General features: G+C 40.6%; 1 pseudogene; it reads left to right on the forward strand.

Annotated features, from left to right (window-relative positions):
* Positions 1-6882: 6882 nt before the first annotated feature.
* Positions 6883-7296, forward strand: LOC101722843 (prefoldin subunit 4 pseudogene; annotated as a pseudogene).
* Positions 7297-12781: the final 5485 nt, after the last annotated feature.

Raw genomic sequence — 12781 nt, forward strand, 5'->3', positions numbered from 1 at the left:
GTACCAAATGAACCAGGATGCTTCCAAGCATCCTGAGAGGCCAGAGGAAGGTTTTCCAACTCACTTTCTCTCTGTCCCTTTACCCCCACTCCTACCCACCCCCCAGCAACTACCAGTCAAGCAGATGGTTTGGCTATGATGCCCTGCAGGTTAACAGCTGTAAATTCAGACAGAGCGAGAGAACAGGCCTTTTCCATTGCTGCTTGCAAACCAAGCACATGGTGTGCCCCAACCCCCAACAAACAAATGGTGCTTCATTTGGCTGACTTAACTTTCCCAGCCAGGGTCAAAAGGCTTCTCAGGGGTGGTGGGAGTGTAGAAGTCAGTAAGAAATAACTGGTTTCAACATGATGGGAAATGAACTTTTTAGTACATAATCTACTTTTTATATCTCTAGGGTTAAATATTAACATGATCAGACTGGCACCAAAACAAAAGAAGGCTCAGCACTCCCCTCTCATGAAGTAAGGTACATCTATTGCCACTTGATGCCCCCTGTTCTGGAAGGCCACAGATGTTTATAGAAATCCTGTCTCTCCTCACCCCTCTCCCCTGCTAGGTGACAAACTAGTAAAAAATATTTTATCAAAATGGAGGCCAAGCCCAAGCCTGAGAGTTTTCTCTTAATGGAGACTTTCAATATAATGCCATCATTTCATTCTAAACAGTAGGTTTGACACAATCTGATCATCTGAGTAACAACCTTATAATGCATTCGCCACTTCTTCAGAGTGCTCAATGCTGTGTGTCTATATTAAAGCCCCGCAAAAGGGATTGCAAAGTGGGGTCAAGTGATACAATGCTGTCCTAACGCTTTGGTCATAGTTTGATGAAAGGACAAGACAGGAGATCACATGACAGCCAGCACAGCAACCCCACAATACTCATTTTGTGAATGGATACACTACATAGACCCCAGTTGCATACAACACACCTTGAAACAAGATTGTTAGCGAGTGTCGAGGGCTACAAATAGAAACAATAAGGCATTCTTTTACTGATGATTCAATGAAAATATTTGATTGTTAGTAATCAGTAACATTTTATAATTTCTACTTATTAAAACAGGCATTCTCTGCTTTAAGATTTTAATTTTAAAATATAAAATTAAATTAAGAATTATGCCAGATGCTACCTCTTTCTAGCATTAAACTCAAAATCAGCTATTGTGTGCATGGGAATCATCATTTGCTTATGCAATTGTGAACCCAGGATCTTATACATGTTAAGCTAGTGCTCTCCACTGAACTACACCCTCATCCTCTTGATTGGTATTTTAAACTTCATTTTCACAGATCTTACATTTTGTTTGTAGCTACTGTAAATCTGTTTCACTTTTATATTTATTTTAAAAGCACAACCATATTTATGTTTATACTGGAATACTATTAAAAATGGGAGTTAATGCAAAAATGAAGAGTCACACTTTGGCCAATTTTGAGAAAGAAGAGTCATTTTTTTTAAACAAGCAGGTTGAAACCTAAGATTTAAACTAGGTCTATGCTTGGAATCTGGCAGAGACAACTTAGAAGTAGCTTCCCCTCTGCTGAGAGGACAGGAGGGCAGTTATACACAGCTTCCCTACCTGGACTAGAAAGTGAACAGTCAATGCTATTCCTTCCCGCTACCCCCAGCTAGGCTCATTGAATACTGTTCAGTAACAAAGAGAAGGAAGAGAGAAATTAAAAAATAAATCATAATAATATAATAACAGGTTTACAAATAGAAATAATAGACATTGTAAATGTCTTTTACTGTTGGTCTAGTTTCAACACTAATATCTATGATCTCTTTGTCTAAAATCTACAGTAACCTGTTTTGTTTCATGTTCTCAGCCCCCTGTAAAACCTTTCTGACCAAATATTTCAGGGCCTTCTCAGCCTCACAGGTGCTCACAAAGACATCTGATCATATTTAATGCATTGTTCATGGTTATTTTTCATTCCCTCCTGTAAGTACGTAACAAGCAGTCCTCCTGCTATCACTGGCTGGACAGCCCCCCCACCCCCATGTCCCCATGCTCTGGGCAGTTAGGTTCAGAGCAGTGAAGTAGAAGAGAGAGCCTCTCTCTTTTTTATGTAACAATCTGTTAGCAGGATATCAAAGCACAATAGCTGTATGCTTTAGTTTCCTATAGCTTTGTTGATATTCAACTTTTATAAAATTGTTTTTCTTTCTCTTACTTTAAGGGGTTGAAGGGAGTTGCATTAACATTTTTATCTATTTACATTTGCAGGAAAGTTACTAAAAAGTTTGAAGTCATAGAAAGCTGACTGTAAGGCAAATAATTCTTGTCATAAAAATGTAATTTGTGTCTGGCAGAATGCAAAAGATTGCCTTGTGGATATTGACCAGTTTTGAATGTATGAAGAAAATGCACTTCAGGATTCTTGATGGATTTATATATTTGATTAACCTCCATGTTCTTCTTTGAGCCAATTGTAACATCTGACAGGTTTCCTTGAGTTAATGAGTTAAGTAAAAATCCTTGACGTACATTCATTTTATGAGTCATGACTTACCTTTAAAATATCCCGTAACCTAGGCTTACCTGGATCATTACACTAAAGATTGAACTAAATTGTTCTGCTATCCTTACTGGGGGTCGAGAAAAGGGTAAGGAAGAAGAGAAGAGCACCCTGATTTTTCCAGATAAAGCCAGGGACAGTGCAGTGTGAGAAGTGGTCCATCAAGTACCCTGTGAGCACTATGACGGTGGGCAGTGGCTGCCATCTGAAGGACTCAGAACCAAGCTGGGCCCAAGAAGAGAGAGGCAGATGGCTTTCAAGCCTGAGGAGAGATGTAGATGCCTGAGCTATGTCCCACACCCCCAAGTCATATATTGAAGTCCTATCCCCCAGTATCTTTGAAGATGAGATCTTCAAGAGGTGATCAAGTTACAATGAGGTAGACTCCAATCCAGTATGGCTAGTGTCTGAATAAGAAGAAATCGGGGGAGACATATACAGAGGCAAGACTGTGAAAAGACAGGGAGAAGACCATCATCTATAGGCCGAGAAGAAAGGCCTTCCTTAGAAGAACCCAAACCTTCATCTTGGATGTCCAACCTGCAGAATTGTGAGAAAACAAATTTGTTGTTTAAGCTATGTAGGCAGTGGTACAGTATTTTGTTGTGGCAGCCCTAGAAAACCAATACAGGGCAAAAGACCTTGGGGCTTTTGGAAAGCCAAAAGTAGTATTGAGAGTCCTATTATGTCATGTCAACCTTAGTCTTTTCCAAACTTCTCCAAAGTTAGGTGTAATTAAGTGATTCATCAATAAAATTACTTACTTCCTAGTGATGCATTATTTCCCCCATTCCTATTCCAAATTCTTCATTTTCTCTGAACTCCCTCAAGACATCTTACCTGTAACTCTTATAATAAAATGCATGTCCAATGTTGAAAATATCTTTTAACCACTGCTCATTTCCCCACTACTTGTTTGAAAGCCCCTCAAAAGCTAGGATGATGGCTGGACCCCTTCACATGACAGGAACCTAGTAGATAATGTTGCCAGGTCTGGAACCTAGTAGATAAGTCACCAAACGTCTGTGGAGCAAAGGATTTAATAAGTAAATAAATAAATGGGAAAAAGCTACTTTAAGCCAAATGATAACTTGAAGTATTTTTTTCCTTAAGAATTTAGGAAAACTAGCTAAAACTATTTATTCATCCTTTAAGGCAATACTGCAATGAAGCTAGGCATCAACCACTCAAAAGCTATTGCACAAGCCAAACACGGTTGTGCACGCCTGTAATCTTAGCACTCAGGAGGTGGAAGCAGGAAGATTGCTATGAGTAAGAGGCCAGCCTGGGCTACATAGTGAGTTCAAGGCCACACTAAACTATGAACTGCTATGTCTTTAGGAGCTACTTGCTTGCTTTGTATAGTTTACTCTAAAGGGGGTGGTAAACATTTTCTTTTAATGGCCATGCTGATTTGAATGTGTCCAGCCCTCAATGCCAACATTGGAAACCCAGCCAAAAAATAGTTGTTGAAAACTTAGTGCTGGGAAGGGCCCCTAAAAGGAAGTGTTTAGATCAGGAGGGCTCTATCTTTATAAATGGAATGTACCGCTTATTACAAAAGAGCTTGAGGCTATAAATTCAGTCTCCCCCCCCCCCGACTCTCTCTCTCCAATTTCACTGTGGGATGATGTAGCAAGAAGGCACTTATGCTAGGAACCACTGAAATGTTACAAGAAACCTCTGCAGTAGGCTCCAGTCTCCTGCCCAGTGTACAACATAGACCTAAGGAAAAAAACTAAAAGACAGAACTAAGAGAGACAGAAAGCAGGGCACCAGGATGACCAATGCCCGTGTAGCCAACAAAGGTGCTGGTCCATCCAAGCCACTTGTTTTTATTAGTAATCAATTGGGGTAAAGGCAAGCTACATGCAAGGGCAGAACTATGTGCAAGGATGCTCCGTCCTGCAGTTTCTATGGAAATTAATGTAAACAAGGCTGGTAAAGGACAAGACAAAGAATTCTCGAATTAGGAATAGAATAGACAAGATACATGGTTGAAATTAGAACATTGTCCTTCTAGTTAGAAGGTTTTAATTGTGGAAATGGAATTTGGGTACGAGTTACTCTGACCTCAACACTAGGCTTCAGCCAGACTCATTTCTACAAACAAGCCAACTGTGGGGTTAACTCTTTATAGCCTGTACTGCTTACAGCCTGCTTTGGGTATAATCAATATCACAGTCTCCCACATGCTTACCACAAATGGTCCCTTAATCTTGGACTTCCCAACCTACAGAACCATGAGCCAATAAATCTCTACTCATACTTGGTCTCAGGTATCATGTATGTGGCACAAAATTGACAAAAACAGCCAGACAGTACATACTTTAGGCTTTGTTGGGTGTGTAGTCCATGTTTCAACCACAGTTTAGCTTTGCCCTTGAGACTTGGGGATACGGCTTAGTGGTAGAGGGCATGCTCAGTATGAACCAAGCTCAGGTCCCATCAGTAGCACCAAAGCAAAATAGAAAAATCCTTTGCCTTCAAAGTACAAAAACAGCCATGGACATCAAGTGAAAAAATAAGCATGACTGTGTTCCACTAAAACTTTGGACATTGAAATTGAATCTCATATAATTTTTATGAAAATATATTATATTATTATATAATTCTCATATAATTATTCTTCTTTTGAATTTTTATAACCATTCAAAAATACTAAGATAGTTCTGAGCTTCTGGGCCATACACATTTGACCTTTGGGCTATAAGTTACTTGCGCCTGACATAAACCATCTTCTCCTCAACTTTGTCTGTTTCCCTCCCTGTCTATTCCTTTTGTCCCGGGGAAATTATGATATTCAAAGTTAGTATTTCTAGAAAGCAACAGTCCTTAGCAGCTCAGTGTGAATTGGTAAAAATCAGCCTCTTTCCTCAGGATACACAAAAGGAAATTTGTAAAAAGCCAGATTTAATTCAACAAAACTTTACTGGTAGCCTTGCCTTCAAAATGGTGTTGTGCTTTTCTGCTCAGCTCAAGTCCATTTTGCTTTTTTCTCTTACCAGAGCAAATGTTATTATTTCAGATAAATTGGGGAAATGGTTGATGTTGTTTTGGGCCACACATTTCTATTTGTGCAACTTCCTGACCTCAAATTCAGCCCCATGAGGGCTGGGTCTGAGCTCAGTGTGAAGAAAAGAGGATTCACAACCAATATGATCTGGTGTGGTACCAATCTGCACAGAATTAGAAGATGGATTATTGTGGATTTGTTTTCCTTTGGGAATTAGGGCTGGCACTGGCTTAGCTTCAGTGCTGCAGAGGTATTAACTGAAATGCATTTCTATCTTAACAGTCACATCCCTTTTAGCCTTGGTGACTTTGGAATGACTTCCAAAGCAATCTCATCAGCCTGAGTCAGCAGATTAAGGCTCACTCCATGTCAGAACCATAGGCAATGAGAGATGGGTCCGCTGCACAGGGCCTCCCACCACAAGGAGTAGGGCAAACTGTGTGAGGTGGGCTAACATACATTGGGTGAACTGTGGGTTGGATTTCCATCAATTTTGGCAGCAAGAAGATTCAAAGCAACAGAAAGCATGCAAGAAAGTGCTACCACTGTGACCAGCCATGCACATGCTTGAGGGCTCTCTAGTGTCAGATTTGAAATTTTCTCCTTTCTCTTTACCTGTTTAGCAAATCTGCACATAACCACTGAGGAAGGCTCCCTTGAAATGCCCTCCCCTTTATTTAATTCCTCGGATCCTCAACTTGCTCATCTGTAAAATGGGCTTAGAGTCCTCACCTCAGGTTTGCTGTGTGGAGATGCAGCATAAACTCTGAAAATACTAGCTTTTGTTTTAATCTCTCTCGATGTCTACTGACCCAAATAGAAATATGTCCCATTCGCCTGACGGGAAGCTGGGGAATGGAAAATCAAGTGAACTACCCAGGAAAGAATGTTCTCTGGTCATTTTCTTGCCTCTTGTCCTCAGCAATAAACACTTGCTAAAAAGATATATCCATATGATTAGGAGACATCTAATTTACATAAAACTGAATTTCTTGACAGGACAAGACTGAAACTATCTTTTCTGATGCAGTTAAATTCATTAGTAACCTCTCATTTTTCTGTGCCTCATTCCTGCCATGCTAGTTCTGTACAGCTCATTTATCCTATACTTCAAACACACAGAGAAAATGCCCTACACACACACACACACACACACACACACACACACACACACTGAATCAGCCTTACAAATAGCTAGGTATCCATATTCTGCAGCATGGAATAGCTACCAGGTTTATTCTGCTGTATCTTTCTATTAAGTTGTGTACCCCAAATCCCATCATTGTGGGGTCATTCATTTAAACTACAGAATTATCCTCCTTTAAAAAACAAATATCCAGTACCAAGATGGCAGCCACCATGAAAAAAGCAGCTGCAGAAGGTATCAATGTTACTTTCGAAGATCAACAAAAGATAAATAAATTTGCGCGGAATACGAGTAGAATCACAGAGCTCAAGGAAGAAATAGAAGTAAAAAAGAAACAACTCCAGAATTTAGAAGATGCTTGTGACGACATCATGTTGGCAGATGATGACAGCTTAATGATACCTTACCAGATTGGTGACGTTTTCATTAGCCATTCTCAAGAAGAAACACAAGACATATTAGAAGAAGCAAAGAAAAATTTGCAAGAAGAAATTGATGCTTTAGAATCCAGAGTAGAATCAATTCAGCGGGTGTTAGCAGATTTGAAAGTTCAGTTATATGCAAAATTCGGCAGCAACATAAACCTTGAAGCTGATGAAAGTTAAACATTTTATAATACCTTTTTAAATTTATTTAATAAACTTGAATATTGTTTAGAATGATAATTTCCCTTCAAGTGACATGGAAAGGAAAACTTTCTTTTTTAAATGTTTCCGTTTATTTAGTGGAAACTTGCCTATTTTCATGTCTTGCTTATTTATTTTATATTTTTAAAAGAAGACAGTATTCATCTATGTATTTTGCATAATGATTATATCAATTCTAGGGGCTTTATGTCATGTTATTAAAATCAGTTAAACAAACAAAAAAAACAAATATCCCTTAAAAGGTAATATTTTGCCATCTTTAAATATTAAGAAGTTCATGTAAAATTCTTATTGCACTTTTTCTAAGGTAGGATGATGCTAAAGGCTGCTTTGAGGCTATTGGATTGGGAAGAGACACAGAGATAGGGAGTAGGATTTAAAAAGGAGAGAGATGAATACTCTCAGGAGCCAACATCTCCTGATACAGTTTATCTTGGACGATCCTCGTCTGTTCATATACCTTTATGATGAGTACTCACTTAATAGCAAGTATAAATCAAGATCCATGGTCGTAAGCAACACATCAAGTGGATTAAGGCAGAAGAAGAATTAATTGAAGAGATATCAGATAGCTCACTGAATCACCCAGAAGCCTAGGGAATAGGGCTGAGAAATAAAAAAAGAGCAAGGAATACTCCTGTGAATCCTGGACCACAGGCAAAACCATGCCATAAAACCAGTTCCGAAAGGGACTGCTGGTGGTCCCCGTGAGCCATATAAACCATTATGATGTACCTTTTACTGCACCCCTGCTGCTCTGGAAAGTCCTACCCCCGTGGATTCCTGGCTCTCCCTGTAGCTTTGTGTACTCTGGGGCATGCTCATCTGATCTTGGAGTCCAGGTTTCATGTCTGGGCCCTACCTGTTTAGCTGGGGATGAAACTGATGCTTTCACATCTTGAAAGGTGTGCTCTGTCTTGCACCCAGACTCATAAAGTGGATAACTTCCCCAAATACAGAAAGGGAGTAAAATGCAAACAGTCCACAGAATGACAAATGACCTCTTCTCATCTACTGTGCACCAAGGACTGTGTTTGATTCCAAGAATAAGCCACAGCCATGGTCCTCAAGGAACTGAAAGTCTAATGGGAGATATAGACATGTAAATGGAAATGCACTGTTTTGCTCATCATAACAGTATTTAGTATGGGTATAAAGAGTGACTGGATCCTGCTGATTCTCTGGGGATTAGAAAGGGCCAGAGGGAGGAAATACCACTTGAAATGAGTCTTGAAGGATCAGGGCAATTTGCCTTCTGAAGAAGAGAGGGAGGCAAAGTTCCTGTGTGGAGAGAGAAAAGAGAGGAAAGCTTGCACAAAGACATGCAATCGTAAAAATGAACTACTCAGAATTCTTGGTTCCTGAGGCTTAGGCTGATTCCAGGGAACTTAATCCAGAAAAGGAACTTCTGAGATAGATAGCTAGTAGTAGCTCTAATAACACAAATTCTGGGAACCAAGATTAGAAAACTGACTGGAATCAAAAGAAAACAAAGTGCTGAAACCAGAGCCAATGCCTCCACCTCAGCCAGAGCCAATGCCTCAAGCCACCTGTCAGGCCTTAAAACACCGGGAAGGGACCTTACTGCACCCCTTGAACCCTGAATGCTGCTGCTATGGCCACCAGCAGAGTAGGTCCTCCATGACACTGCATCTTTTAGTGTCCTGGGCCAGAGTACTCATCTAGCCAGACCAGATGGGGCACCCACCCTAACTCACGCCTTGGGATGCCCTTCAAATAGAAAAGAGGTTCCTAAGATACACACAAAAGGAAAAGAAACCCAACACAACCAGAATCCTTTCCAAAAGGTGTGGCCTAACTGGGATATCAAGAAATTTCACTTTTATGTCCTAGGCCATGTGGAGCAAAGTGGTGTGAGTTGATGTTAGAAAGGCAAGAAAGTTAACAGTGAAGGCTTATATGACCATCTCAATTTGAACTTATTCTCCATAGGTCATTTTTTGCTTTGTCTTTTTGTTTTTCTGTTTTGCAGGAACATGACATTGTGGGCAGTGTGGACAGTGAACAAGAGTGGAGAGAGATAGGGAAGAGAAGTTGCTGCTATACTACAAATGAGAGAAGGGGACAGCTTGGGCCAAGGCCAAGGTTGGGCTGGGAAAGAGAAGCTGAATTCATAGATACTTTCAGAATTAAATCCAATGGGTTTGATCAACTTGAGTTTGTACAGATTCTGCCGGCTTCACTTCCCCACTCAAGGATGGTGTGGTTAATAGAGTGGAGGGCCAGGAAGCTGCTGGGGTTAAAAAACAAAGCCTTATTTCTAGGGACAGATAGAAGTCAACCTTATGGCATTGTGTTTCCCTCATCGAGGACAGGAGCCCGTGTACTGGGACTTCCTAAACACTCTCAGCTACTGAGTTGCACATGCCTAGAACAGTCAGCTAGTGGCTTAGCCTTGCCCTGGCACAATGACTCCTTCATTGTCAGCTAATGTTAGATCGTGAGTAGCCTTTGATTCTCGCCCACCTCAGTGCTTCCCATCAGGAAGGGAGCTAAAAATGTAAAGCAGATGGGACTGAGAAACCCCAGGGTATGAGGGGATTCTAGCACCCCAGAGTATTGCTTCTTCTCCTTATCATTCATGTGTTTATTTTCAATGTTAATTAACTGCCCACTGGTGACAGAGCCCTGCTCTAGATTCTCTGGGGTCACCAGAAATTAAGAATGCCTAAGTATCAACCTAAAGGAATTTGCAGTTAAATGGAGGAGACACAACATGAAATCAAGGAAACAAGTATTTAACTGTGTACCGCATGTGCAGCCCACGAAAGAATACTTACAACGTACCATCTGTCACTACATGACAGCACTGCAAAGCTAAGTGCAAACAATGTGAAAAAAGGAAAGAAAGCAAGGTAGCAGGCAAGAAAAAGCAGAAGAGGCTGCTTTCCATGATATGGTATGGTGATGCGTGCCTCGAAACCCAGCACTCTGGGAGGCTGAGGCAGGAGGGTAGCAAGTTTGAGCCCAGCCCGGGTAACTTTAAGAGTGACTTCAGAGTCTGGCTTCACTCTAGCTGAGTGGCTCACGAACAGGGTGTGAGAAATGAAGACAGAGAGTAAGGAGGCCATCACTGATGAGGACTTGAATAGCAGGCTAAGGGGCTTCAGATTTAACGAAGCTGGGCATTTCTATTGAGTGGATGATGTGTCAAAATGATATCCAAAGGAGATCAATAGTGAAATTGCTTTATAGAATGGCCCAGGCCAAGAAGAGCTCAAGATCTAATCCCTTGGGGAATAGTATAGTAGTTTTGGGGGGTAAATGACCCAGGCCCTGGGAAAGAGAATGAGTGTGGAATGAAAGGGAGAAGTCAAATCTGAAAAGCATGTGAAAGGGAAAATAAGATGTCATGATAAGATCAGGGTTCCAAGGCAGAATCAAAAACCCAGAACAACAAAAAGCTCCAAAGCCTCTGGCAGCTTTGGAGAACGGTGGTGCCTCTGACTATTATAGAGAAAGATGCACCGGTGCTAATCTTCATGGAGAGGGAAGACTTAGCAGGTCAGAGTTTGAAATGTACTAAAAGGAAGTGATAAACACCTCTTCTGTAGACAACAGCTGGACACATCACCTGTAAGGTCCATAGGTAGTTCTAGCCTAACTGTGATGGTGGGGTAATGGAGAAAAAGGTAATATATCATTTTCATACATACACTTTTGAAAACGAGACCTTAAAATATCTAGATGGCATGTCTGGACCTGTGCAGTAGCTTATAATTTCATATTGATCTCTTGGGATTGTGACCTGTATTTTTCCAAAAAATTCCCCTATATTATTTTCCTGTGAGTTTATAACTGTGTGAAATAAACAGGGCAGATATCTCTAAGAATTACTTCTATTGGAGACAGAGGAACAGCAAGGTAAAATAACTGGCCCCAAAACCACAAAGCTTAGCACTGGTTCATTGATCTTTGGCTGTAAATTTCTCCCACCAATCCAAGTTGTTGTTGTTCTATGGTGTGGTAATGCTAGTCAGTGTCTTACTGTAGCATTACTGACAGCCTCCTATGAGTTGGCTGCTATGCTATGCTCTTTAAATAACTGCCTCCTTTAATTCTCCCAACATCCTGTAGGGTAAGTGTCATGTTTACTCATTTCACAGATCAGAAAACTGCAGTTCAAAGAGCTTTTGAAACTTGATGTCACATACTTGGTAAGTGGCAGAGGTGGGATTGGAACCTGGCCTGACTCCAGAGTCTATATCCTTTATCCCACACCATACTGCAAAGTCCCACTTCTAATCAAGGAACATTATACTTGTCTGATTAAGTTCTCCCTGTAGCTTTTGTTCCTTGGCCAAGTAAATCAAATTACTTGACTATTCCTCATAAATTCTACATTGTATATTAGCAATACTAAGTTCTGTCCTCTGGATCTTTAGATCAAGAAGTCACAACTAATTTGGCTAAGCTGTTGGTGAATAAACACACACATCCAATCACACACACAACTGTTAATTGTGATATGTCCACTTGAATAAGAACCACCCAGCAGAGTGGTAGAGCGCAGTTCTAAGTGTGTCTGTCGATGGCTGTCACGTAGGCCAGTAAACTGAAGGGGAAAGGCCCACCCCAGACGTGGTGGCACCAACCAGTAGGCTTGTAGCCTGGATGGAATAAAAAGAGAAAGGAGAGGGAAGCGTCCCCATTTCGGAAGAGCTCCAGTCTTCCCCATTGCCTTGGGACATTGTTCTCCAGTTTCTCCAGCCTTTTAATGTAGATGGGCACCTGCAGCTCTACTCTCTTTGGACTGCTGCTGCATCCTTGATCCCTCTTTATCTGTAGCTCCCATCTTCTTGGGCTCAGTAATTACTGGATCCACCAAGTCTCTAGTGCTCAAATGGCCATTGTAGACTCTTCCACCTCTGATTCTCTAAGCCTACCCAAATAAACCTCCTGTATAATTATAGATGTATTTTATATTGATTCTGTTCCTCTAGAAAATCCTAACACACTACAAACATATATTGATCTATGCAGATATATAGATAGATATTCCTGTAGATATATAGATATATACAGGCATGTACATAAAGACATAGGAATATGTAAATGTGTTTCTAGAAATGTAAAACTTCAAAATAAACAGCAGACAAATATAGACAGGGTGTGTGTGTGTGTTTTCCCTGGGGTGCAACCCAGTGCCTTGTGCATGCTAAGTTTTAACACTACCACTGAGCTACACACCTAGCCTGCTGCTTTTCTTCTTTTCACGTGTGGTTTATAGCGGTCTAATGTTAATGACACACTTTAGATACTGTGAGCACTGAGATAATCTTAAAGGAAGAGAGGAAAGGTATTGGTGGTAAGCTCCCAGCACTGTGCAAGGTGATTTATATACATTATCCCATGTAAACTTTGTTCAAATGCTAAGACATAGATATTATTTTCCCTATTTTATATATGAGTAAACCAAAGT

The sequence above is a fragment of the Heterocephalus glaber genome, unplaced genomic scaffold (assembly GCF_053883595.1).
Source record: "Heterocephalus glaber isolate CG9 unplaced genomic scaffold, H.glaber_assembly_v1.0 deba00000809, whole genome shotgun sequence".
In the NCBI taxonomy this organism is placed as follows: domain Eukaryota; kingdom Metazoa; phylum Chordata; class Mammalia; order Rodentia; family Bathyergidae; genus Heterocephalus; species Heterocephalus glaber.